Source organism: Lepus europaeus, chromosome 14 (assembly GCF_033115175.1).
Source record: "Lepus europaeus isolate LE1 chromosome 14, mLepTim1.pri, whole genome shotgun sequence".
In the NCBI taxonomy this organism is placed as follows: domain Eukaryota; kingdom Metazoa; phylum Chordata; class Mammalia; order Lagomorpha; family Leporidae; genus Lepus; species Lepus europaeus.
In genome coordinates this window covers 50,412,851-50,437,535 of record NC_084840.1, presented here as the reverse complement: position 1 = coordinate 50,437,535, position 24,685 = coordinate 50,412,851, and the positions used below count along the sequence as shown (strand labels likewise).

The 24,685-nt window shown below is 41.2% G+C and overlaps 3 pseudogenes; all 3 read left to right on the top strand.

The window, feature by feature from the left end:
* On the top strand, window positions 1-16,212 carry LOC133773425 (membrane-associated progesterone receptor component 1-like; annotated as a pseudogene).
* A 4,474-nt stretch (window positions 16,213-20,686) lies between these two features.
* LOC133773424 (small ribosomal subunit protein mS35-like) lies at window positions 20,687-21,507 on the top strand (annotated as a pseudogene).
* A 307-nt stretch (window positions 21,508-21,814) lies between these two features.
* On the top strand, window positions 21,815-21,993 carry LOC133773783 (DNA-directed RNA polymerases I, II, and III subunit RPABC4-like; annotated as a pseudogene).
* Window positions 21,994-24,685: the final 2,692 nt, after the last annotated feature.

The window sequence follows — 24,685 nt, the reverse complement described above, 5'->3', positions numbered from 1 at the left end:
ATGAAGTCAAAGAGGAAATCAGATGCAGCCAGGGCTGCTGTGGCAGCACGTACACTGACCCCACCCAGCAGCTGTTCAGCTCAGGGCCTGGCTGCTGCAGCAACACAGCATCCCGTACAGCCCACACCACCAGGTCATCCCAGTCCAATCCTTAGAGCACAGATCCCAAGCCTGAGGCCAAATGAACTGTGCAAATGTGTAGGCTGATATTAGACACATGCAAGGAAGGAAACCTTAAGCACTTAAAAGGATCAGCATTCGAAGGAGGTTCCTGGAGGAACAGCAGGAGAGGTCTAACTGGACTCTCTCAGAATCCCATTGACCCTCTCTCCAATGATTTGCCTTCCCATTCCAGACTTCCTGACCTTTTCCACCCTCAAACTGACTTTCCCTAAGACAAGTAATGTCTTTAGGCAGGGAGAAGTGAGGCCTGCCTTTTGACTTTTTTGGATGTTCCACGATGTCTGCAATGAGCATGCATTATTCTTTTTTTTTTTTTTTTTTTTTTTTTTTTTTTTTTTTTTGACAGGCAAAGTGGACAGTGAGAGAGAGAGAGACAGAGAGAAAGGTCTTCCTTTTTGCGGTTGGTTCACCCTCCAATGGCCGCCGCGGCCGGCGCACCGCGCTGATCCGAAGGCAGGAGCCAGGTGCTTCTCCTGGTCTCCCATGCGGGTGCAGGGCCCAAGCACTTGGGCCATCCTCCACTGCACTCCCTGGCCACAGCAGAGAGCTGGCCTGGAAGAGGGGCAACCGGGACAGAATCCGGCGCCCCGACCAGGACTAGAACCCGGTGTGCCGGCGCTGCAGGCGGAGGATTAGCCTAGTGAGCCGCAGCACCAGCCCCAAGCATGCATTATTCTTATCTTCATAAGATTGGGGTTAAAAGATAAATTGCAGATGTAGGTCAATCTGTACAAAGATATGGTTTCCACAAGAGTCCACAGAGAAATTCTGTAAAATCTGTTCTACCTCCACCATGTAAAGTGGCCTTCTCTACTTGGGAATAAGGACAGAGAAAAGTGGGAGATACATGAATTTGCCCAATGGTGGGGCTTTGTCCTGGGGAAGAGTTGGGACAGAAAAGAATCAACCAGGGGTGGGCGGTGAGGGGAAGGGAGAAAAAGGAAAACACTGGCAGACACATGCCTTGAAGCCTAGTTTGCTAGATTCTCTCAATTCGTCTCTTATAAATCTTTATAGGATTTGCTATGCATTGCTCCATTCAGATTCATCCTACTGATGTTGTCAATATTCACGAATGTATTAGGGGGAAACTAGGATAAGTAGGGTATGGTGCTATGATGCAGGCTGGGCACTAGATGGCAGAAGCTCCCAAGAAAATTTTTAGCCAGTTTCTCACTTGGAAATGTCCACGGAGCTGCAACATGGATGTACAGGGAAGACATGATGCTAGTGAAATAGGCAAGATCCAAAAAGATAAACGCTGCATAATCTCAGTCTCGTGTGATGTCTAAAAAAAAGTCAAACTCATAGTAACAGAGAGCAGAATAGTTGTTACCAGGGGCTCAGGGTGGAGAAAATCAGAGGGTCTTGTAAGATGAATAAATTCTGGAGGCCTCGCTTATTGATATAAGTATGTGTGCACACTTACAGCATAGTGACCATTGCTAACACATTTGAAATTGGCTAAAAGACCAGGTCTTAAGCATTCTCACCATAAAAATCAAACTGAGCTGGGCATCAGGTGGATGTAAGCTGATGGATATGCTCATCAGCTTGATTGTGGTAATAACTCCATGATATATATATTACATATATATGTAAATCAAGCTGTACACCTCAAATATATACGATTTTTATTTCTTAGTCATATCTCAATACCATTCGGTTGGGAGGAAATGATACATTAAAGATAGCCTCTGAATGCAAATTTTTAGGAATGCCTAATCCAATTAAATTTATTTGAATTTTCTTTTTTATCTACACACATGAGTGATAGGTGATATAAAAATCAATGTCTAGCTAAGTCTAAAACAGTTCTTTTAAAAAACAAGACTTATTTATTTGAAAGGTAGAGTTGAAGAGAGAAAGAGGGACAGAGAAATCATCCATCTGCTGGTTCATTCCCCTAAATGGCCACAACAGCCAGGGTTGGGCCAGGCTGAAGCCAGGACCCAGGAGCTTCTTCCAGGTCTCCCACATGGGTGCAGGGGCTCAAGAACCCGGGCTATCGTCTACTGTTTTCCCAGGTGCATTAGCAGGGAACTGGGTGAGAAAAAGAGCAGCCAGGGGATCCTAAATCAGAAGTAGAGCAGCCCACAGATGATGCTGATGTTGTAGGCAGTGGCTTAACTTCCTATGTCCCTAAAACAGTTCATACAGTATGTGGGAGGGGGCTTCAGAAAGTTCGTGGAAAATGTGCATTACCTTGAAATTCAATTTTTCTACATATCCTTTGAAACCTTCTCTCCAACAAAAATTGTGATAATAAAGCTATTAGTATTTTTTAATGGTCAAAGCAGGAAACAACCGATTAAAGGCATTATGGCTTAAGCATCTAAAACGAAGTCACCAAGTTGCTGTTCTGTTACAGTTCTGCCTCATGAGAGAGAGAGGGAGGGGGAAAATTCCATCAAATTCAATTTTGGCCTTGTTAAGTTAACGTCAGAGGTTACCTTACACAGACTTGTTTTTCACCAAGTGCTACTCTTGCATACTGACCTTCTGATTGTCCTTGGCTGTCTCCCGCTCAGCAACATTTGTTTCTTGGTAAGAGGAATACCTTCCATTTTAGCTCTGAGGACCAGAGTCTATTCAGGATGGATGGTGTAATTCAAAGGACAGGGAACTGGGGCACAAAGAGAGGAAACTGGTCTCCATTGTTTTGTTTGCTCCCCATTCTGGCTGCCTTTTAACACAAAGGCAAGAGTTGTTGGCAGATGTTGTAGGGGGCATGCTGAGGTCTTTGACTTCTTGGTTTTAGGTTGAACTCCATTTTGCCTTTATCCAAATTCATTAAGTAACCTCCTAGGCTCACTTTTTGTCTTGATCCTTCTCTTTCTTGCAAGTCTCCCTGCAGCGTCCCCAGTGCTGGTTGTGACACCACCTTTGCCATCTTCTGAAGTTTCTCCTTAGGGCACCAATACCTACTCACAATGTCTGTTCTTGGAATATCTTTCAACATTTTAATTGTCATCTTCTCAATTAACCCTCTGAAGAAAGATGCCTTGTTCGGGATGGAATACCTCAAACACAGGGCCCCTATTGAGTGCCACTACCAAATCTGGACATCAGCTGGCTCCAGGAAATCTTGTATTTTCAACAGCATTTGTTGTTCATCGTAACCCCTTAACTTCCTAGCACTACTGGTGAGGGACTCAAAGTGAGCCTAAAGAAAGATTCTTGCTTTCGAAAAGACTAGCAGACCCTTGTAACAACTAGAGAAAACTTCAGAATATTTTAAGACAATAATTTTAAGTTTATTGTTAAATTACGATTAAGCAACCATGTTTGAAAAGAAGGTTACCTTAGTTTATATATGCCTTGGCTGCAAACTGCACAGAAATATAGGCTATTAAAGTTAAAGGGTATCCAAAAATATGATGGGCATTTGAAGAACACACTAAAATGCATCATCAGTATGGACCATGACTGTTCCCCCAGGCTAACAGAGATTTGAGTTTCCATGAGACCATGGTTCAGTGGTTTCCAGGTTGCTGCTGTGGTTCTGGGCAGAACATTCTCTCTTGTGCTTAATAGATGAATGTATTTCCCTGCACAAGGTAACAAGTGACTGAGTTTTCTCAGGGGATAAACATGAAGAAAAGTCAGACAAAAGTTCTCCTTTGAAGGTTTTTGAGAAAGTGTGTGGTGAGGATGGTTAGAATGAGTTCACTCTCATTATCTCACTTTCCAGCGCTGAGTCACTGGCTCCCCATTGCCCTCTGCAGTATTTCCCACAGTGAGCGCCACAGAACTGCTACAGCGTATTCCATGAGAAAAGACTCTGCTACTGATCCTAGGTTCTTTGGCTCACTTGCAAAGAGAAACAGACAGGCTGCGAATCCAGTAAAAGTTGACTGGGGGCTTTTGCTTGGGCATAAGGCAGACAGCATGGCTAGAAGAGGTTCTCCCCACTTGCTCCCCAACAGGAGTGAAAGAGGTGTTTTTATGGGGTTGGGCAGGCACGGCAGTCTTCCCACAGCTCACAAAAATGCTAGTTCAAATGACAAACTCAAGTTCCGGACATTTCAGATGTGTGTGCTGCTTCCCTGTTTGCCTTTTCCACAGACTCTCATTCCCTAACTAAAGACCTTGAATGTAAATTCATAATCTGCTCAGACCCACCAGTCTTTGTGACATCATTCACTCAGTCTCTGCAAATCTCCCTGCCTTTGCTGCCTCTTGGTAGGATTCCCATCCTCCCCTCTACTTGGAGTACTTGGGAACTTTCATGTGTAGAAGAATCACCTGGAGAGCTTGTGATGAAGACTTGGCTGTAAAGTAATCAATTTAAGTTCACAATTGATCACACTGATAGGTCTAAGAGTCAAAGGGATCACACAAACAAGACTAGTGTCTGTTAATACTAACTGATAGAATCAAAAAAGGAGAGAACGATCCAACATGGGAAGCGGGATACACAGCAGACTCATAGAATGGCAGATGTCCTGAACAGCACTCTGGCCTCAGAATCAGCCCTTAAGGCATTCGGATCTGGCTGAAGAGCCTATGAGAGTATTTTAGGCATGGAAAGCCAAGACACTCTGGCAAAAAATAAATAAATAAATAAATAAATAAATAAATGAAAGATCTCTGCGAGTGAGATCCCAGTGGAAAGAATGGGACCATCAAAGAAGGAGGTACCTTTCTCTGAAGGGAGAAGAGAACTACTATTGACTATAGCCTTGTCTGAATAAGATCAAAGTTGGCAAACTCAAAAGGCTTCCATAGCCTTGGCAACTCATGACTAGAGCCTAGGGAGATTACTGACACCATAAACAAGAGTGTCAAATTGTTAAGTCAACAACAGGAGTCACTGTGTACTTACTTCTCATGTGGGATTTGTCCTTAATGTGTTGTCCAATGTGAAGGTAATGCTATAACTAGTACTGAAACAGTATTTTACACTTTGTGTTTCTGTGTGGATGCAAACTGATGCAATCTTTACTTAATATATACTAAATTGATCTTCTGTATATAAAGATAATTGAAAATGAATCTTGATGTGAATGGAATGGGAGAGGGAGTGGGAGATGGGAGGGGTGCTAGTGGGAGGGAAGTTATGGGGAGGGGGGGAAGCTGTTGTAATCCATAAACTGTACTTTGGAAATTTATATTTACTAAATAAAAGTTTAAAAAAAAAGAAATAAATCTTTAAAAAAAAAAAAAAAAGACTTGGCCGTAGACTCAGAGAAGCTCCCAGATGGTGCCGATGCTGCCAGTCCAAGGACAGCTCAGAGGAACACTCATTCACCAGTTGTAGTCTCCCTCTCGGAAAAGCCTTCCTTTCCCACTCATCTTTGAGCTTCCCAGGCAGCAGTATCTTTAATCGCCTATGAAAGTTTAAGATTTTGATATGTAAATTTTTTATGTTTGACATGTGGGTACCTTAGAGAATTGCTTACTTCAGTTTCTTCCTTTTATATATAGTGTTCAGAACCACTAGGTATTGGGTCCTGTCGAATAACTGCTGACCAGCCTATTTGCTCTGACTTGGGACAGTCCAGATAAACGACACCATTTTCTTTTTTTTAATGCATTTTTAAAATGTTTTTATTTATTTATTTGAGAGGTAGAGTTACAGACAATGAGAGGGAGAGACAGAGAGAAGGGTCTTCCTTCCGTTGGTTCACTCCCCAAATGGCTGCAATGTCTGGAGCTACGCCGATCTGAGGCCAGGAGCCAGGTGCTTCTTCCTGGTCTCCCACTTGGGTGCAGGGGCCCAAGGAGTTGGGCCATCTTCTACTGCTTTCCCAGGCCACAGCAGAGAGCTGGATCAAAAGAGGAGTAGCCGGGACTCGAACTGGTGCCCATATGGGATGCTGGTGCCGCAGGCAGAGGATTAATCCCCAAACAACACCATTTTCCAACTGACTTTTCAAAAAGGCACATTTATGACATTTGCTGCAAGGCATATATCTGCTAGTAGTTGGCCAATGTCTCCTATCTCATTAGCTTAAGCATAATTAAAGTGCTAGACAACAACTTTCCATTCCTTTGTGCTTACTCAAATACCACACTGGTGTACTTTTGGCACGAAGTCACTTGGTATTTCGTTAATGGATCTCTCCTATGTTTATCACATACCACATGTCAGAGGCATCTGTTTTATTCCAGTTTTACAAACCACAGATTAGAACGGGCCCTGGCAAGTAGTAAGTGCTATATGAATATTTTTGAGTAAATGTAAGAGCATAAAATACTTTTAAGTTCTTACTTTTCTGATAATCATACACACAGCTAATATATTTTCTGTCACTTGACTTTGAGAAAACTTCAGTGAATATCAGAAAAAAAAAAGAAAAGAAGTAATGAAGTTAAAATCTTAAGCATAACAGAAAATGAGTTATACAGACAATTTAGGTAGTGAAAAGCTATGCTGATTTCTAAGCAAGGTAGAACAATACCATGTTAGGAACCAAGTGTATCTCAAAGAGTAAGTCAATGATATCAGGTCTCTCTCCAGGGCATTACAAATACTATTTGTATTTCAATGACACTACACTCTAAATAATAAGTTCCAAACTTGTTAGATAAGCTGCATGTGCTGTGTTTCAAACCACCTAGTTCTTTGATATATTTGTATAATTACCTAACTGGACTACCAGTGATAACATTTTTTTAAAGATTTTTTTTTTATTTATTTGAAAGTCAGAATTACACAGAGAGAAGGAGAGGCAGAGAGAGAGGGAGGGAGAAAGAGGGAGAGAGAGTCAGTTTTCCATCCGCTGGTTCACTTCCTAACTGGCTGCAATGGCTGGAGCTGCGATAATTCAAAGCCAGGAGCCTGGAGCTTCTTCCAGGTCTCCCACGTGGGTGCAGGGGCCCAAGGACTTGGACCATCTTCCACTGCTTTTCCAGGCCACAGCAGAGAGCTGGATCGGAAGTGGAACAGCCAGGACTCGAACTGGCACCCATAATGGGGTGCCTGTACTACAGGTGGTAGCTTTACCCACTACGCCACCACACTGGCCCCAGTGATAACCTTAAGATGTGTATGTATATAAACTTTCTATGAGAAATGGTCTTTCTTTTTTGTTTAAGATTTATTTATTTGAAAGTCATAGTTACAGAGGGAGAGAGAGAGAGAGAATCTTCCATCCACTGGTTCACTCCCCAAATGGATCCAACAGCCAGAACCAGGCCAGGCCAGGCCAGAGCCAAAGCTTAGAACTCCATCCATATCTCCCCAAAGCCTAGAACTCATCCACATCTCCCTACGTGGGTGGCAGGGGCCTAAGCACTTGGGCCATCTTCTGCTGCTTTCCAAGGCACATCAGCAGTAATTTTCGATTGGAAGTGGAGCAGCCAGGACTCAAACCAGTGCCCATATGGGATGCTAGCATCACAGGTGGTGGCTTAACCTGATACACCACAACACTGGACCCAAGAAAAGGACTTTCTTAAATCCAACTTCCTATATGAATTATATTATCATGCTGTAGGATTCTGAATTAGTTTTCCATTTCTATAACGAAATACCTGATGTTGGGTCCTTATAGAGAAAAGAGACATATTTCGCTCACTGTCTTGGAGGCTGAAAGTCCAAGTTCAGACAGCCCTGCTGTTTCAGTCTCTGGTGAGGGCCCACATGTCTAAATCATATCACAGCAGATGGTACCACAGCAGAAGTACGGGTGAGAGAAAGAGATCACATGGTAAAACAGAATGTCAGAGAGCTCCTTGGGTCCCATCACCACATTGGGGATCAAGCTCCTAACACAAACTGTAGATGTCAAACCCAAACCATATGCCAGATCCTTTTTATTAAATGTGTTTTCCCTCCCCTGAATTTGTAAGCATCTCAAGAGAATGGAGAATGACTTTCTTTCTGATTTTCAGTTTAAGCATTTTGAGTGAATGAATAGTAGTGAGTCTAAAGGTGAGGTAGCCTTCCAGGAGACAGGCACCAACGTGCTAAGGTCATCAGTGGCTATCAGGTTATGCAAGCCCTCCATCCCTGCTCCTGCCAGGTGTTTCCCCTTATCTCTCCAAGTGGATCCTGGATGGGTAGGATTTCTGGCTGTATTCCTAGCCTTCACAATAATGCAAGCTTCCTAAGAAAAGACAGTGGCCTGGATCATCACCAGATCTGTCTGGCTCAGTCACTCTCTAGTTGTGTTGTACAGTCCCCTAGTGTGGGAAGCGACTCTTGCACAGATATTTTGGTCCTTTGCCATATATCCAGGACACTAGTACTTGATCTTGTTTTCTGGCTTGCACCTTCCCTTCAACTCTTAAGGTGTCTGTTCCTTGAACACTAGTATAGACTTGCTCTTGTAACCTTTGTATTCACTTCTTTTGTGACATCTTTCTGCGTCTCTGATGTGCCATCTATCCAATCATTTGATCATTCACCATTTTACAACCAAATAATGGAATCTGTGACATTAGAATTAAAATTTAGGCTTTAAATTTTTTTTTTTTTTTTTGACAGGCAGAGTGGATAGTGAGAGAGAGAGACAGAGAGAAAGGTCTTCCTTTTTCCCGTTGGTTCACCCTCCAATGGCCGCTGTGGCCGGCGCATCTCGCTGATCCGAAGCCAGGAGCCAGGTGCTTCTCCTGGTCTCCCATGCGGGTGCAGGGCCCAAGCACTTGGGCCATCCTCCACTGCCTTCCCGGGCCATAGCAGAGAGCTGGCCTGGAAGAGGGGCAACCGGGATAGAATCCGGCGCCCCAACCGGGACTAGAACCCTGTGTGGCGGTGCCGCAAGGCAGAGGATTAGCCTGTTAAGCCACAGCGCCGGCCTAGGCTTTAAATTTTAAAAGTTATATTGTTTCAAGTTGGTTTTCCTACTCAGTTACACTGCTAACTTTTATTTATGTGCTTTGTGAGTAAACAATAAAAACACAACAAGGACAGTTCTGGGATGGATGTCAAAATGCCTGGGTTCTAGAAAAGAAGTCATTTCACTCTGGTTTTTAAAGTGGTGAAGCCAGTTAACCACCCAGTGCCTCAATTTCATGTATGAAAAGATAGCAATATCTCCATTTTTAATCTCTTAAAAAAGATGGTGAGTATAAATGACATAAGAAATTTATGACAGGAAATGAATATTTCCCTCAATTTCTTAGCAATGGAATGAAAAGTATAGACTATATTATTCCTAATATCCTTTTTAGAATTCACATCCCAAATAATGGGATTACGAGAATTAATTAAAAATCAGACACAAGTTTAGGGCAATGGAAGTGTGCATGTGTGTGTGTGTGTATAGTCTCTGCATGTACACGTACACACATCCATCCCAATGTGCACATGTGCCATTAGGCAGCAGCAGGAAGTTAATAACAAAGTGAACCTCAGCCAAGTTTTTCCCTTTTTCAAAGCAGATTGACTTCTTCTCATCAACTCAGAGACTTAATAGGATTTTCTCTCACACACACTCTTCTCACAAAAAGTACCTTTTATCAAATCGTGAAAAATGTCAAATGTTTGTAAAATGAGAATGTTCAATGAGCCCTTATAAACCCAAAACACGAATTCAACAAGTTCTGCCATACATACTTCAAATATCTATCACCCTTCTCTTCCCCTCACACCCCCTCTTTCTGCTGAATTTTAAGGCAGATCCCAGACGTCAGGTTGTTGCACCCTCTAGGCTTCCGTATACGCATCTAAAACAATGCCCGTATACCCACCTAACCACAATATCACTGTGACGCTTCACAAAACTAATAATCTCTCAGAATCTTACCATGTCTCTTTCAATGTTTTAATTAAGAAAAGTAGCAATATTTTACATAGCTAAGAATTTAGCAAAAAGAATACTTGAAGAATAAACCAGTTCCATTTAGGAGGCTTCTGAAGTAGCTCTGTTCAGTTAACACCTTGAGAAAAGTGTAGATCAACTGTACTGGCACTGAGAAGGTCTGTGGAGTATTTTCCTGTAGTTTTGGTCTATCAGATCTGCGTTCCATGCTTCAGTTCTAGTTACCCTCGAATAACTTTGTTACCTGAGAGTATTCTAATGAAGACCAAAGAAATAACATCTGTTAAGCTCATTAAGTTCATTGAGGCAGGATGGGGCTGGGTGCTGGTAAATGGAGCAGATAAATGTGAGGCATATACACTTTCTTTTCCATGTTGAAAAATAATCAGAGGAAAATCCTTCTCCTTTTGTGCACGTACTGATACTTCAAGTACGTGTGACACATGGAATTCCTATTAACTGTGTTAGGGTGGGGTTTGATAGGAACTCTGTGCGGGAGACTCTTTCAGTAGCCTAAGGAGAAAATGACAGTACAAGGCTTACAGCTCTGGGAAGATGCATGCATAAATGCATATCCATGTCATTTAGAACTTACGCATCTGGGAACAAGAATATAAAAAAGGTTAATAACTGTGCCAGAAGAAATCAACTAAATTTGTCAATAAATAATAAAAACATTCCTAATACCCTGCTATTCCATTTTAAGCACTTTATACTTAGAAAGTAAACACAGGCAAAAGTAAAAATGCAGTTACAATGACATTTGTGTCAGTAGTGTTTATAATCACAAGCATTAAAAATAACCCTTAAATATCCAAGGAGTAAATTGCCATATATCACTATGCTAGGATACTTTGTTGCCATTTTTAAAAAATCACATGGTAGGTATACACTGACTAACATAAAGTTGTTCTGATGCTACTATTAGTAATAAAAAAATTATATAAATCTTTCTAAAATTTATAATTTTTAAATTATAAAATGTATAGCTATAATTATATATGTGCATTTTCACCTGCACTCATACATACACACACGAAAAAGTAAGTTAAGATAGATTTAGAATGACTATAATGCTAACAAATAATCTCTGCAAATAGAATTATAAATGATTTTTTGGTTCTAGACTTTTCTACAATGTATACATAAAACTTATGTTAAAAAATGAGTTTTGTTTTTCTTTCAAAAATTCTGCCATCAGATGTCCTAAACAATGCTCTGACCTCAGAATCAGCCCTTAACGCATTCGGATCTGGCTAAAAAGCCCATGAGAGTTTCACAGGCATGGAAAGCCAAGACACTGTGGCACAAAAAAAAAAAAAAAAAAGACCTAAATGAAAGATCTCTGTGAGTGAGATCCCAGCGGAAAGAACAGGCCATCAAAGAAGGAGGAACCTTTCTCTGAAGGGAGGGGAGAACTTCTACTATTGACTATAGCCTTGTCTAAATAAGATTGGAGTTGGCGAACTCAAGAGGCTTCCATAGCCTTGGCAGCTCATGAAGAGCTTCAGGTGATTACTGACGTCATAAATAAGAGTGGCAAATTGTTAAATCAACAACAGGAGTCACTGTTAAATCAACAACAGGAGTCACTGTGCACTTACTCCCCATGTAGGACCTCTGTCCTTAATGTGTTGTACTATGTGAATTAATGGTATAACTAGAAACTAGAAAATTGAATCCAGCATATTAAAAGGATTCTATATCATGACCAAGTAGGGTTTATCCAAGCAGTAAGATTGGGTTTTTTTGTTTGTTTGTTTGTTTAGATTTATTTTATTTATTTGAAAGAGTTACAGTGAGAGGGAGAGAGGGGGAGAGGAGGAGCGGGAGAGAGAGACAGGAGAGGGAGAGAGAGATCGCCCATCTGCTGGTTCACTCCCCAAATGGCCCCAACAGCCAGAGCTGAGCCAATCCAGAGACAGGAGTCAGGAGCTTCTGCCAGGTCTCCCACATGGCTATAGGACCTGAGCCATCCTCCACTGTTTTCCCAGGTGTATCAGGAGAGAGCTGGATCGGAAATGGAGCTGCCAAGACTTGAAACCAGTTATCACTACTTGTAGAGGTTGTGGTTATGAACATTAAGAAGTTGCAAGTAAAATTTAAACCAACAATTAGAACTAAAAAGAGTTCAGCTAGATTGTTAGAGACATGAACAGTGTAGAAAAAAATCAATAATGTTCTAATATAAAATGTAAGTGAGAAAGCAAAATTTTGAAAGAAACTATTCTCCCCAGTAATAGCACCTTGTAGCAAACCAAGAAATAACCTTAGCAAAAGATGAGCAAGATCCAAAAGTAACATTATAAAGCTTCACTAAAGGGCGCTAAAGAAAGTCTTAAAAAAGAAAGATACACCATGTCCATGGATGGGAAAGCTTAATAGAATAAAGATGGAACTTTTCCAAATATTAACGTATAAATTGCCATATAATTAAAACAGAAATTCTGGAGAGAAACCCAGATGGCAGCTGAGTAAGGTGATCTAGTGACCACCTTCCCACAACCACGTCAATTTAAACAAGTATACACACACCAGTCACCTTCACAAGAGCTACAGTGCCTTGTTTTGTTACAATCTTTTCTTACAATTATAAGAAAAGTCATAGTGAAGAAAGCAAGACAGAAAGAGTCCTTCCTCCTCTAGCTCCCACTTCAGAGAGGGAGAGGGAACTGAAACCCAGTGCCAGGCACACTGAAAAAAAAAAAAAATCAGTCAGACTGAATTCCTTAGCCCCTGCCCCCTTCCCTTTGCCTATATCCGTGGTTTGAAGCATCCACAGCCAGCTGGCTTCCACCGCCTCTCCCCACAACTGCCAACAGAAAGTAAGACTCCAGGTGTGTGGAGAGTCCAGGAGAAGGAGTTTAAGACCATGCTTCAGAGTTCACAGCCCCACCTACTGAACATCAAGACCCAGCACGTGATAAAGCCCAAAGGTCTCTACTCCCAGTCAGTGCTCACAAACTGAGCCGCTAGACTTGCTCAGCATGCACACTCAAATGAATCTGGCCCACTGGAGCCAATTCTACTGATTGCAGATTTCTCAGCAGAAACCTTACAGGCTAGTGGGAGTGAGATGATACCGTACTAATAGAAAAGAAATTGCCAGCCAAGAATACTGTATCTAGTAAAGTATCTTTCAGATATGAAGAACAGATAAAGACATTTTCAAACAAAAGCTGAGAAAATTTACCACCTCCAGACCTGTCTTATAATAAATGCTAAAGGGAGTTCTGAGAGAGACAGATGGACAGACAGACACTGACTAATGAGTAAGAAGAAAACATCAGAAGGTAGAAAGCTCATGGGTAAGGGTGATTCAGAATACTATAATATTGTAAACATGGGATATAAACCATTTATATCTTTAGTGTGAAGACTAAAGTTATAATTACTACATTAAAATGTTAAGAGATAATATAGGAAGAAGTAAAGTTTAGCATCAAAAATTCAAGGTGTGGAGAGGAAATAAAGCACTTGTTTATTAGGATTTCTTATCTGTGTGTGTGTGTGTCTTTGTCTTTCTCTGTCTTTACAATCTATGTCACATTATTATCATTTCAACATAGCCAAAAGTTTTTTCAGCAAACCTCATGGTACTCACAAAGCGAAAACCATTAATAGACTTACTAAAAGTATTAAGCAAGGAATCAAAGTATACCGCTAAAGAACATCCCTTAACCACAAATGAAGATTGTAAGGAAGGGAGAAAGAAAGGAACCAAAATAAACATACAAAACAAGTATCAAAATTGCAGTAGTAAGACTAATTTAGTCAATGGACTAAATTTTCCAATTTAAAGACATTGAGATATCAAATGGATTTTAAAAAATCTGGAACTAACAATATGCTATTTACTGAAAACTCACTTGGCCTCTAAAGTCACATAGTGAAAAGACTGGACAAAATATTCCATGCAAATGAAACCTAAAAGAAAGCAGGAATAGCAATACAGCTATCCAATAAAGTAGATTTTAAACCAAAAGTAGTAAGAAGAGATTGAGAAGGTGATTATATAATGATAAATGATTTCATCCAGCAAGATGAACTATATATGCACCCAATATTGGAGCATCCTAGTATATAAAGCAAAGATTAATAGACCTAAAGGGAGAGATAGGCTCCAATAAAATAATAGTAGGGAACTTTAACACCTCACACTTTCAGAAATGGACATATCATCTGGGCAGAAAATCCACAAAGAGCAGAGTTAAGTTGCACCCTCGATCAGTTGGTCCTAAAAGATACCTACGGAAGTTTACATCCAACAGCTGATCACTACATAAGCACATAGGAAGACTTCAGAAGCACACAGAATACCTTCCATGGTAGATCATATGATGAGTCACAAAACAAGTCTCAAGAAATTTAAAAGACTAGAAACCATATCAAGTGTCTTTTCTGTCCACAAAGCAACAAACAGGAAATAAATAACAAGAAAAACGTTGGAAATTACATAACCAATGGAAATTAAACAACTTACACTTGAACAGCCAATGGATTAAGGAAGAATCCAGGGAAGAAACTCAAAGTTTTCTTGAAACTAATGAAAATGAAAAATTTACAGGATACAAAAAAGGCACAACTAGGCTAAGATAGAAGTTTATAACAACCAATGTCTGCATTAAGAAAAACACACAAAGATGTCAAATAAATAACTCACCACTGTACCTCAAGGAACTAGAAAATCAAGAACAAATAAAATCCAAAATTAGTAGAAGTAAAAAAAAAATAATAAAATTCAGAGAATAAATGAGATATTTAAAAATCAATACCAAAAAAAATCAAACAAATGAAGAGCTAGTTCTCTGAAAAGTTGAACAAAATTGATAAACCCTTAGCTAAAAAAATATGGGCGATTGAAACACATAGAATCAGAGATGAAAATGGAGGCGTTCCAGTAGATACCACAGAAATACAAAGTGTTGCTCGAAATTACTATGGGCCACCAGCTGGCAGAGAGGGAGAGGAAGTCAGCGAGTTCCGGAGCCCTGCCCAGCCGGGCCCAACCTTTGCTCCAAGAGATAGATCATGGCTGTGATGTAGCAGCTAAGGCGCCGACCTGAGCGAGCTGGGGGCGGCGGGCTGCTGCCCGGGATTTTCTCATTGCCGCTCAACTTGCAGCTGCTTGGCCTCTGCACCTTCCTGCTCCAAGGATCCAGCAGGGACAGCCAGGACGATGAGCCACCCTTGCTGCCCTGCCTCACCCCTGCCGTGCTGCGGCCTTTGGACTGTGCCCTGGACCCGCGCCTGCTCACTCCCATCCGCGGCAAGGTGTTCGAGTGACCAAGGGCTGCAGGTTCGGTGGATCCGAGGAACCAGGCGCCTCCGGGAGACCTGCCACATTTCGCCAGGATGAAGAGCCCGAAAGGATGAGTATGATGACCTCTCTGACCTCACTCCTGCCCGGCGGGAGACCTGAACGCCTGGGACTCAGTTCACTTTCAAGTAGCAAACTGCTGAAAGAGGGGGAGGAGCCCACTGTGTACCCAGATGTGGGTGACCAAAAGATGAGACTTCGGAAAATGATTGAGACGTTCAGTGGAAGCCTATCTATTTTTGTATTTTGCAGCATCATTTGTAACATTACAGTCTGTCTTTAAAAAACATGGCAATTTGATATTTTGAAAAGTTTTGAACTTGCTGTTTATTTTTTCCATTAACATTGCTAGTGACACTGATGAAATTCACTTCGGTCTTAGAATGCATGGGATGTTTATGTGTCACAAATCCAGAAAGTGAACCGCAGTGCTGCAGTGCAAGTGTTACTGGTGTTTTTCTTCTAGCTGTAGTTACTACGGGCTGAATTTTAAGACTTTTTCATGACAAACAGGTAAGGCTGCGGTTCTTCCCTAAGTCGGTCAAAATGTTTAAGGTGCACTAAGAACAAAAGATCAGTGTTTAGCCATGACAGAAAATCTCTTTTCTCAGTTGACTTAACTGCATTTCTGTTTTATCTATGTCTAACGCAAATCTACAGTGTTCCAAAGGCTTTGGGATTGATTACAAAGAGCTGTCCAGTAACAAAAGGAAATCTCACATCTGGGCTCAGTTGGAAACAAACAAACAAACATATACTGTGCTTTGGTACCGCAGTGTCGTCTGCTCTTATGTGGAGCCAGACAATCTGCAGTTAGGATTACAACAGGATCTGGACATTTAAAAGAAATTATAGGACTATATTCCCAATGCTTTTGTGTTCATGGTGGAGCAGTGATGATTTGTTTTTTTAACACAGTTTGACCTGAGAGAAGGGTGTACAGAATGGGGGCTGAGGTTTGCCCTAAAAGCCTTCATGTACACCTCTGAAAAGTGAGGAAACAGTACATGTCACTTGCCAGGTGCCCTTTAAAGTGTATTCATAAGGTGACAGTCATTACGTTGTTACAAAAGTATAGTCACTATGAGAGTAGTGGTCAGGTGTGCCGAGGCCTGTGGTACTCCTCCTTTGGTTGACACTAAGCTTAAGTAGACTCTACAGTTGTATGCATTTGTAAAAGTATAATATGAACAACTAGTGAGGTTCCAGACTTGTGTAACTGTAGTTAAATAGTCATTGTATTTTCTTGTGAACTGTGTTTAATAGTTTTACCTCAAAACAAAACAAAATGAAGTGCTCTTGTCAGTTAATGATTTTTTAAGCACTTTTTTATTTTTATTTGACAGGTAGAGTTACAGACAGTGAGAGAGAGAGACAGAAAGGTCTTCTTTCCATTGGTTCACTCCTCAAAGGGCCACCATGGCTGGAGCTACGCCAGTCCAAAGCCAGGAGCCAGGTGCTTCCTCCTGGTCTCCCATGCAGGTGCAGGGCCCAAGCACCTGGGCCATCCTCCACTGCTTCCCCGGGCCACAGCAGAGAGCTGGGCTGGAAGAGGAGCAGCCGGGACTAGAACCTGGCACCCATATGGGATGCCAGTGTTGCAGGCGGAGGATTAACCAAGTGAGCCACGGTGCCAGCTCAGTTAATGATTTTTAACCCCTCTCCCCCAAAATTTATGAACAACTAAATGGCAACAGATTTGATTATCGAGATGATATGGACAATTCTTGGATACAGGTAACTTACCAAGATGGAATTATGAGAAATAGAACACCTAAACAGACCAATATCAATTTTTGAGATTAAATCAGAAAAAAATCTCCCATCAAAGAAAAGCCTAGTATCACATGGCTTCACTGCTGAATTTGAACAAACATTTAAAGAAGATTTAACACCAATACTTCTTCAATTATTTCAAAAAACAGAATTCACTCTATGAGGCCAGTATAATCTTTATACTAAAACCTGACAAGTACATAACAAAAACAGAAAGCTACCGGCCAGTGTCCTTGAGGAACAGATACGAAAGTCTTCAACAAACCACTAGCAAATGGAATCAGACAGCACATTAAAACAGTCACTCATTATGATCGAGTGGGATTAGCCCCGGGATGCAAGGATGGTTCAACATACACAAATCAATAAATGTGATACACCACATCAACAGAATGAAAGACAAAAAGCATATAATCACCATAATAGATGCAGGAAAGACATCAGATAAAATTAAATACCTCTTCATGATAAAAACTCTGAACAAATTAAGGATACAAGAAACATACTTTACCATAATAAAGGCCATATATAATAAGCTAACAGCGAAGATCATATTGAGGAAAAAATTTCTCTCTAAGATCTGGAACAAGACAAGGATGCCCTCTTTCACCACTTTCTTCAACACATACTAGAAGTCCTAGATACAGCAATTAGTCAAAAGAAATAAAAGCATCCAAATCAGAAAGGAGGAAGTTTAAACTGTCACTGTTTGCAGATGACATGGTTGTACATAAACAAAACCCCAATTTCTTGATCAAAAATCTGTTACAACTAATAAACAAGTTCAGTAAAGTTGCAAGATACAAAGTCAAGGTACAGAAAATCAATAGCATTGCTGTACACCAATAGTGATCATTTGAAAAAGAAATTAAGAAAGTGATCTCATTTCCAATAGCTAAAAAAGAAAAAAAAAAACTGGAAATAAAGTTAACCAAAGTGGTGAAAGATCTCTACAATGGAAAGTATAAATTACTGATGGAGGATATTGAAAAGGACAAAAGTAATGGAAAAACATCTCATGTTCATGGATTGGAAGTATCAATATCCTTAGAGTGTGCATATTATCTAAATGAATTACAGATTCAATGCTATCCCTATCAAAATGTTATCTTCACAGAACTAGAAAAAACATTTCTAAAATTTGTATGAAAACACAAAAGACCCCATATTGCCAAAGTGACCTTAAGCGAAAAGAACAACATGGAAAGCACTTTACTACCTTGACTCTAAAATACATTAAAAAGCTATAGTAATTATGAGTTAACTGTACAACTTGTTCTGTGTGTGTGTGTGTGTGTGTGAGAACACTGTAGAAATCTTTACCTTGTATAGAGTTGGTCTTCTGTGTATAAAGGTAATTGAAAATGAATCTTAATGAAGAATGAGACTGGGAATGGGAGTGGGAGGGCGGGTATGGTGGGAAGAATTACTATATTCCTAAAGTTGTATTCCTTAAATAAAATATTTCTTTGGGGGAAAAAAAAGCTACAGTAATTAAAATAATATGGTGAGGGTCTGCCCTGTGGTGCAGCTTCAGCGGCAGCACACCATAGGGATGCTGGTTCATGTCCCAGCTGCTCCACTTCTGATCCAGCTCCCTGCTAATGCACCTGGGAAAGCAGCAGGAAATGACCCAAGTCTCTGAGCCCCTGAACCCATGTGTGAGACCCAGAAGTAGATCCTGTCTCCTGGGTTCAGCCTGGCCCACTCTCAGTCGTTGTGGCCATATGGGGAGTGAACCAGTGAATGAAAGATCTCAATTTCTCCCTCTCTCTCTCTCTCTCTCACTCATTCTCACTCTCTGTCTCTGTCTCTCTCTGTCTCTCTGTTACTCTACCTTTAAAATAAATAAATAAATAAATAAATATTTAGGAAAAAACTAATATGGTACTGGCATAGAAAAATCCATAAACCAGTGGAAGAGAATAGAGACCCTAGAAGTAAACACATGCATCTATAGCTAACGTAGCTTTGACAATGTGCTAAGAATATTCATTGGAAATTGGGTAGGTTTTTTTTTTTTTTAAATAAATGGCACTGGGAAATTTGGATATTCACATGTAGAAGAATGAAGTTAGATCACTGTGTACAGGGGCCAGTGCTGTGGCTCACTTGGTTAATCCTCCCCCTGCAGCCCCGGCATTCCATGTGGGCGCTGGGTTCTAGTCCCAGTTGCTCCTCTTCTGGTCTAGCTCTCTGCTGAGGCCCGGGAATGCAGTGGAGGATGGCTCAAGTGCTTGGGCCCCTGCACCCACATGGCAGATCAGGAGGAAGCACCTGGCTCCTGGCTTCAGATCTGCGTAGCTCCAGCCATGGCGGCCATTTGGGGGGTGAACCAACAGAAGGAAGACCTTTCTCTCTGTCTCTCTCTCTCACTAACTCTGTCAAATAAAAAAAAAGAGAGCGATCACTGTGTACAAAAATCAACTAAATATGAGACCTGAAACAAATTCCTAAAATAAAACATAGGGAGAACGTGTTATGACATTGAAATGGGCAAAGATTTTTAGATCAGATCCCAAAAGCACAAGAAATAAAAAATAAATGGGATTTCTTCCAACTAAAACAGCAGAGGAAACAGTCAACAGAGTGAAAACACAGCCCACAGAATGGGAGAAAAAAAATGCAAGCTATACATGAGACAAGAGGTTAACATTCTGAATATGTAAGGAATATAACTAAATGGCAAAAAAAAAAATTAAAAATTGGGTAGCAGACCTAAAAAGACATTTCTCAAAGGGAAATATGCAAATAGCCAACGGATACATGGACAATATAACTAATCATCAGGGAAATGTAATTCAAAACCACAATTAGATATCATCCAGTAAGATTGGCTATTATCCAGAATACAAAAGATACCAAGTGTCAGTAAGGATGTGGGGGAAAGGGAACCTTGTACAGCAGTTGGTGAGAATGTGAATTAGTACAGCCAGTTTGGAGGTTCCTCAGAGAACTAAAAATAAATTTCCATGGGATCCAGCAACCCCACTTCTGGGGTATATGCAAAGGAAATGGAATCCATCTGTCAACAGACAACAGCACTCCTATGTTTATTGCAGCACTACTCAAAAGAGTCAAGAAATGGACACAACTTAAGAGTCTATCTGCTGATGAATGGATAAAGAATACATGGTACATATACACAATGGAATATTACCCAGCGAGAGAAAGGATGAAATCGTGTCATTTACAACAATCTGAGTGGAACTTGAGGTCATTATGCTAACTGAAATAAACCAAGCACAGAAAGACAAATACCGCATGACCTCACTCATATGAGGAGTCTCAAAAATAGGTGAGCTCATAGAAGCTAAAAATAGAAGAGTGGTTACCAGAGGCTGGGGAGAGAAGTGGTGGGAAAGGTATGGGGAAAGGCTGACTGATGGTTACTGCTAGTCCATAGCTAGAAAGGAGGAAGTTCTGGGATTACATTGCATAGTAGGGTATCGATAGCGTATGGATAGTGATAGATAATGTTAATATACTGTATATTTCTTTAAAGAATCCACAATATACTGTTTCCAACATTTGGATGTTTCACATGCTTGAAAGGATAAAAATATTTATGCTGATTCGACATTACACAATGTATACAGGAAACTAAACCTCACACAGTACCTCTTAAATATGTAGTTTTTGGGCCCTTGCGCCGTGCGGGGCGTGTCCCCTGCGGCTTGCCGTCCTCGCAGCCATGGCGGCCGCCACAATCCTGGCGTGGCTAGCCCGGCAGCCGGGGGCCAGGGTAATGTGAGCCTTCTCCACCGGCGTGTCGCCGACCACTGGTGCCCCGGGAGCTAGCCCGTGTACAACACAAAGAACATCCAGAAGTCAGAGGGCACAGAGGAGAAAGGCACTGCCTCCTAGGACAGAGAAAATGGTTGTTGACTGGGACCGGCGTTTACCCTGTTGCAGCGCCGTTTAAACCCTCTGTCGTCCCTCTTCCTGTTCGAATGGGTTTTCCAGTGAAAAAGGGTGTGCCCATGGCAAAAGAGAGCAATCTAGAACTCCTGAAGATCCCCAATTTTCTGCATTTGACTCCTGTGGTGATTAAAAAGCACTGTGAAGGCCGGCGCCGTGGCTCACTAGGCTAATCCTCCGCCTTGCGGCGCCGGCACACCGGGTTCTAGTCCGGTCGGGGCACCGATCCTGTCCCGGTTGCCCCTCTTCCAGGCCAGCTCTCTGCTGTGGCCAGGGAGTGCAGTGGAGGATGGCCCAAGTCCTTGGGCCCTGCACCGCATGGGAGACCAGGATAAGTACCGGGCTCCTGCCATCGGATCAGCGCGGTGCGCCGGCCGCAGCGCGCCTACCGCGGTGGCCATTGGAGGGTGAACCAACGGCAAAAGGAAGACCTTTCTCTCTGTCTCTCTCTACTGTCCACTCTGCCTGTCAAAAAAAATAATAATAAAAGAGAAAAGAAGCTAAGAATATCAAGGCAATTTAGAAAACAATATGGGAATAAGTTGTCCAGGTTCGTTATAAAAGTGCAATTTTGGCGTAGAGATAGGCAAATAGGTCAATGGGACAGAAAGAGGAAAAAAAACATGGTTCATACGAGAATACAATACAGATGACATTGAAAATTGATGGGGAAAGGATAAACTTTGTTTACTTTGGAAAATAAGATAGCTTCTATTCTCCACACCACACACCATACCCTGAGATATCAAAATAAATGCCAGATTGATTCTAAACCTAAATGGGAAAAGGCAAAACTAAAATCTCTAAAGCCTTTTAGATAAAAACACAGGATTGCACAGCAATGCACCGGGTTCTGTTTGGTGCCACTGAGGAGTTTCTCTGGGCTACACAGGGACCAACAATGGACACCCAAAAGGACGTTCAGCCCCCAAAGGCAGCAGCCTATGATATATATTTGTGGAGAATGTCACACTGAAAATGAAGTAAAACTCAGGGATCTGATCAATCAGATGCAGAGAATGTGGATATGGAATTATGTACTAGAAAAGGACAAAAAGATCAGTGGTTTTTGATGCTTGATGAAATGTGCAAATTCAGAGGAGTATCTTCATTTGTACTTGGATTTGCTGTTAGTGTTTCTCATTGTGGTATAGCTTTTGGTTTAGCATACTTATCTTTTTTTTAACTACAAATGATTTCATTTTAAAAATCTTTATATTTAGGTATATTTTAATATAAAGAAATTGTTCAGTTACATGGCTTATAATTTAATTTTATTGTTTATGTAATCTGACACACAATTAAGGTTAAAATTACTTTCTTAAACTATACTTGCATTCAAAACCTAGAATCATCTGGGTTCTTGTGAAAAATGCAGAATATTAGAGTCCTCTGAAAGTCTAATTAAATTCTTTGGAAGTAAAAAAAAAAACAGGATTGCTAAGATGTTTCCAATTTAATGTGGTTAGATTTGAGAGTATTTGACTTTATGATGCGTAAAAGCAATATGCACCCAGTAGAAACCACACTTTGAATTAGGCATTTGGATCTTTTCCCAGACTGGTGATGCGTGCAAGGCATGACACTCTTGTGATGCTGGGCAGCAGCAGCAAGCCGCAGCTCCCCTGCAGTCGTGAGATCACAGGGGTAAGCAGCCATTACTCTACAGTGGATTGTATTGCCAGCATCTTTTGGATGCAGATATTCAAGAAGTCACATGAAACATTCAACACTTTATCATAAAATAAGCTTTGTTTTGGTGTTCTAACCGTCGTCTGACATATATGTTTTGAGCACATTTAAATATGCTAGGGGCCCAGTGTGTAGCCTAGCAGTTAAAGCACTGGTTAAGGCACTCGCCTCCCATTTCAGAGTGTCTGGGTTTGAATCCATAACTCCAGTTTCCTGCTAAGGTAGACCCTCGGAAGCTGCCATGATGGCTCAAAATGACTGAGTTCTTACAAGGTAGACCTGGATTGAGTTCTCAGCTCCTAGCTTCAGCCTCATCCCTTCCCCAGCAACCGAGGGTTTTGTTGCAAAGGGGAAAAGCAAAATGGAAGCAGAGACCACTAAGAAGTGAGGATAAAATTTTTCAAGATATACAAAGTAGAAGCGTTTCTATGTTGATGGGGAGCTTCAGTAGAGTGTAGTGGTGAGTACTGCCAGAGTAATCCTTGAATCAATGAGAATTGGACCTCGAATAGGAGAGATTGGTCTTAGATAACTAAGTGTGAACAGGATTAACCAGAAAAGCAGAGTACATGAGCGCAAGTGTTGGTACTTTGGTAGAAGTGATGAAATTGTGGAAATTCTATTCTCATGACTTCAGTTTTCTTAGCCATTAGCCAAGGTGGGCGAGAGGATGAGAAGGTACAGGATTTGGAGGAAAAAAGAAGACAATGTGAAACAGTCATCTATGAAAGGAAGAATCCATGTACTGAGGAAATAGGATTTCCAGCAATTATGTTCATGAACTGAAAGGGAGGCCAGTCAGTGTTGTTATTTTTCCCAAACTTTTCATCGTCAAAGGGACAGGTATGGAGTAGTTGGAGGTGGATTTAATCTGGGTTGCAGTTTTGCCAATGAGTCTGATGAAGCAAGGGGGGAATAAGAGATCTGAGTGTATATGCAGAGTAGTAATGATTGGCAGTGGAACTTTAGCTGAAGAAAAAGGAACTACTAAGATGCTAATGAGCAGTTCACAGGTAATAAGATTAGTGAAAGTCTCTGCAGTCTAAGGACTGTAGAATCTGGGATACTGGAAGGGGTAAATTTGGAGAGCTGCAGAAAATACACACTTTTTATTTTTTCAGTTAAAACAACTTGGCTATCTTTCGGTAACAGTTCGTGCAGAGCTATCCCATTGTTTTTAATGGCTTTATAACATTTAATTGTTAAATTATAGTATAATTTACTTGTTCTCCACTGAAGGACACTGATGTTTCAGTTTTTGATATTCAAAATAATGCTATAGTGAGTAGTTTTTAAACATACAACCTCACAAAGGTAGGGATAAGTTTGATAATTATTCCCCAAATCGCTAGAATATAGATCAGTATTAATTTCTACTTTTTAAAAATAGATTTATTTATTTGAAAGGCAGAGTTACAGAGAGGCAGAGAGAGAGACAGAAGTCTTCCATCTGCTGGTTCACTCCCCAGGCCACAACGGCCAGAGCTGGGCTGATCTGATGCCAGGAGCCAGGAGCTTCTTCTGGGTCTCTCACGCAGGTGCAGGGGCCCAAGGACTTGGGCCATCTTCTATTGCTTTCCCAGGCCACAGCAGAGAGCTGGATCAGGAGTGGAGCAGCCAGAACTCGAACCAGCACTCATTTGGGATGCCAGCACTGTAGGCGCTTTACCCGCTATGCCACAGCGTACTTTTCATAGCAGTGTGTCTGTTTCCCCCAAACAACATGGTGCTGTTGAACTTCAAAGCTTAACATATCTGATAAGTGAATAGTGGTAACTTACAGTTCCAATTTGCAGTTCTCTTATTTGAACCATGATTGTGTAACTTTTCCTGTGCTTATAACCCATCTGTGTTTCATATCTGAAAACTATATCAGTCAGCGTCCAATCAGGAAAACAGAAATCATTCTAGGTATTATAGCCAGGAAAGGATTTAACACAGGTGCTTCCAAAACACTGGAAAGACTGGAGGAAAGGAAGGTCAGGAAAATCTGCCAGTGAATTTAGGAAATGACACAGTCACGGAATCGCAGGAAACCAGGGCTGATGATGTCAGCTGCCTGCAACACTGAAGCGTGTGA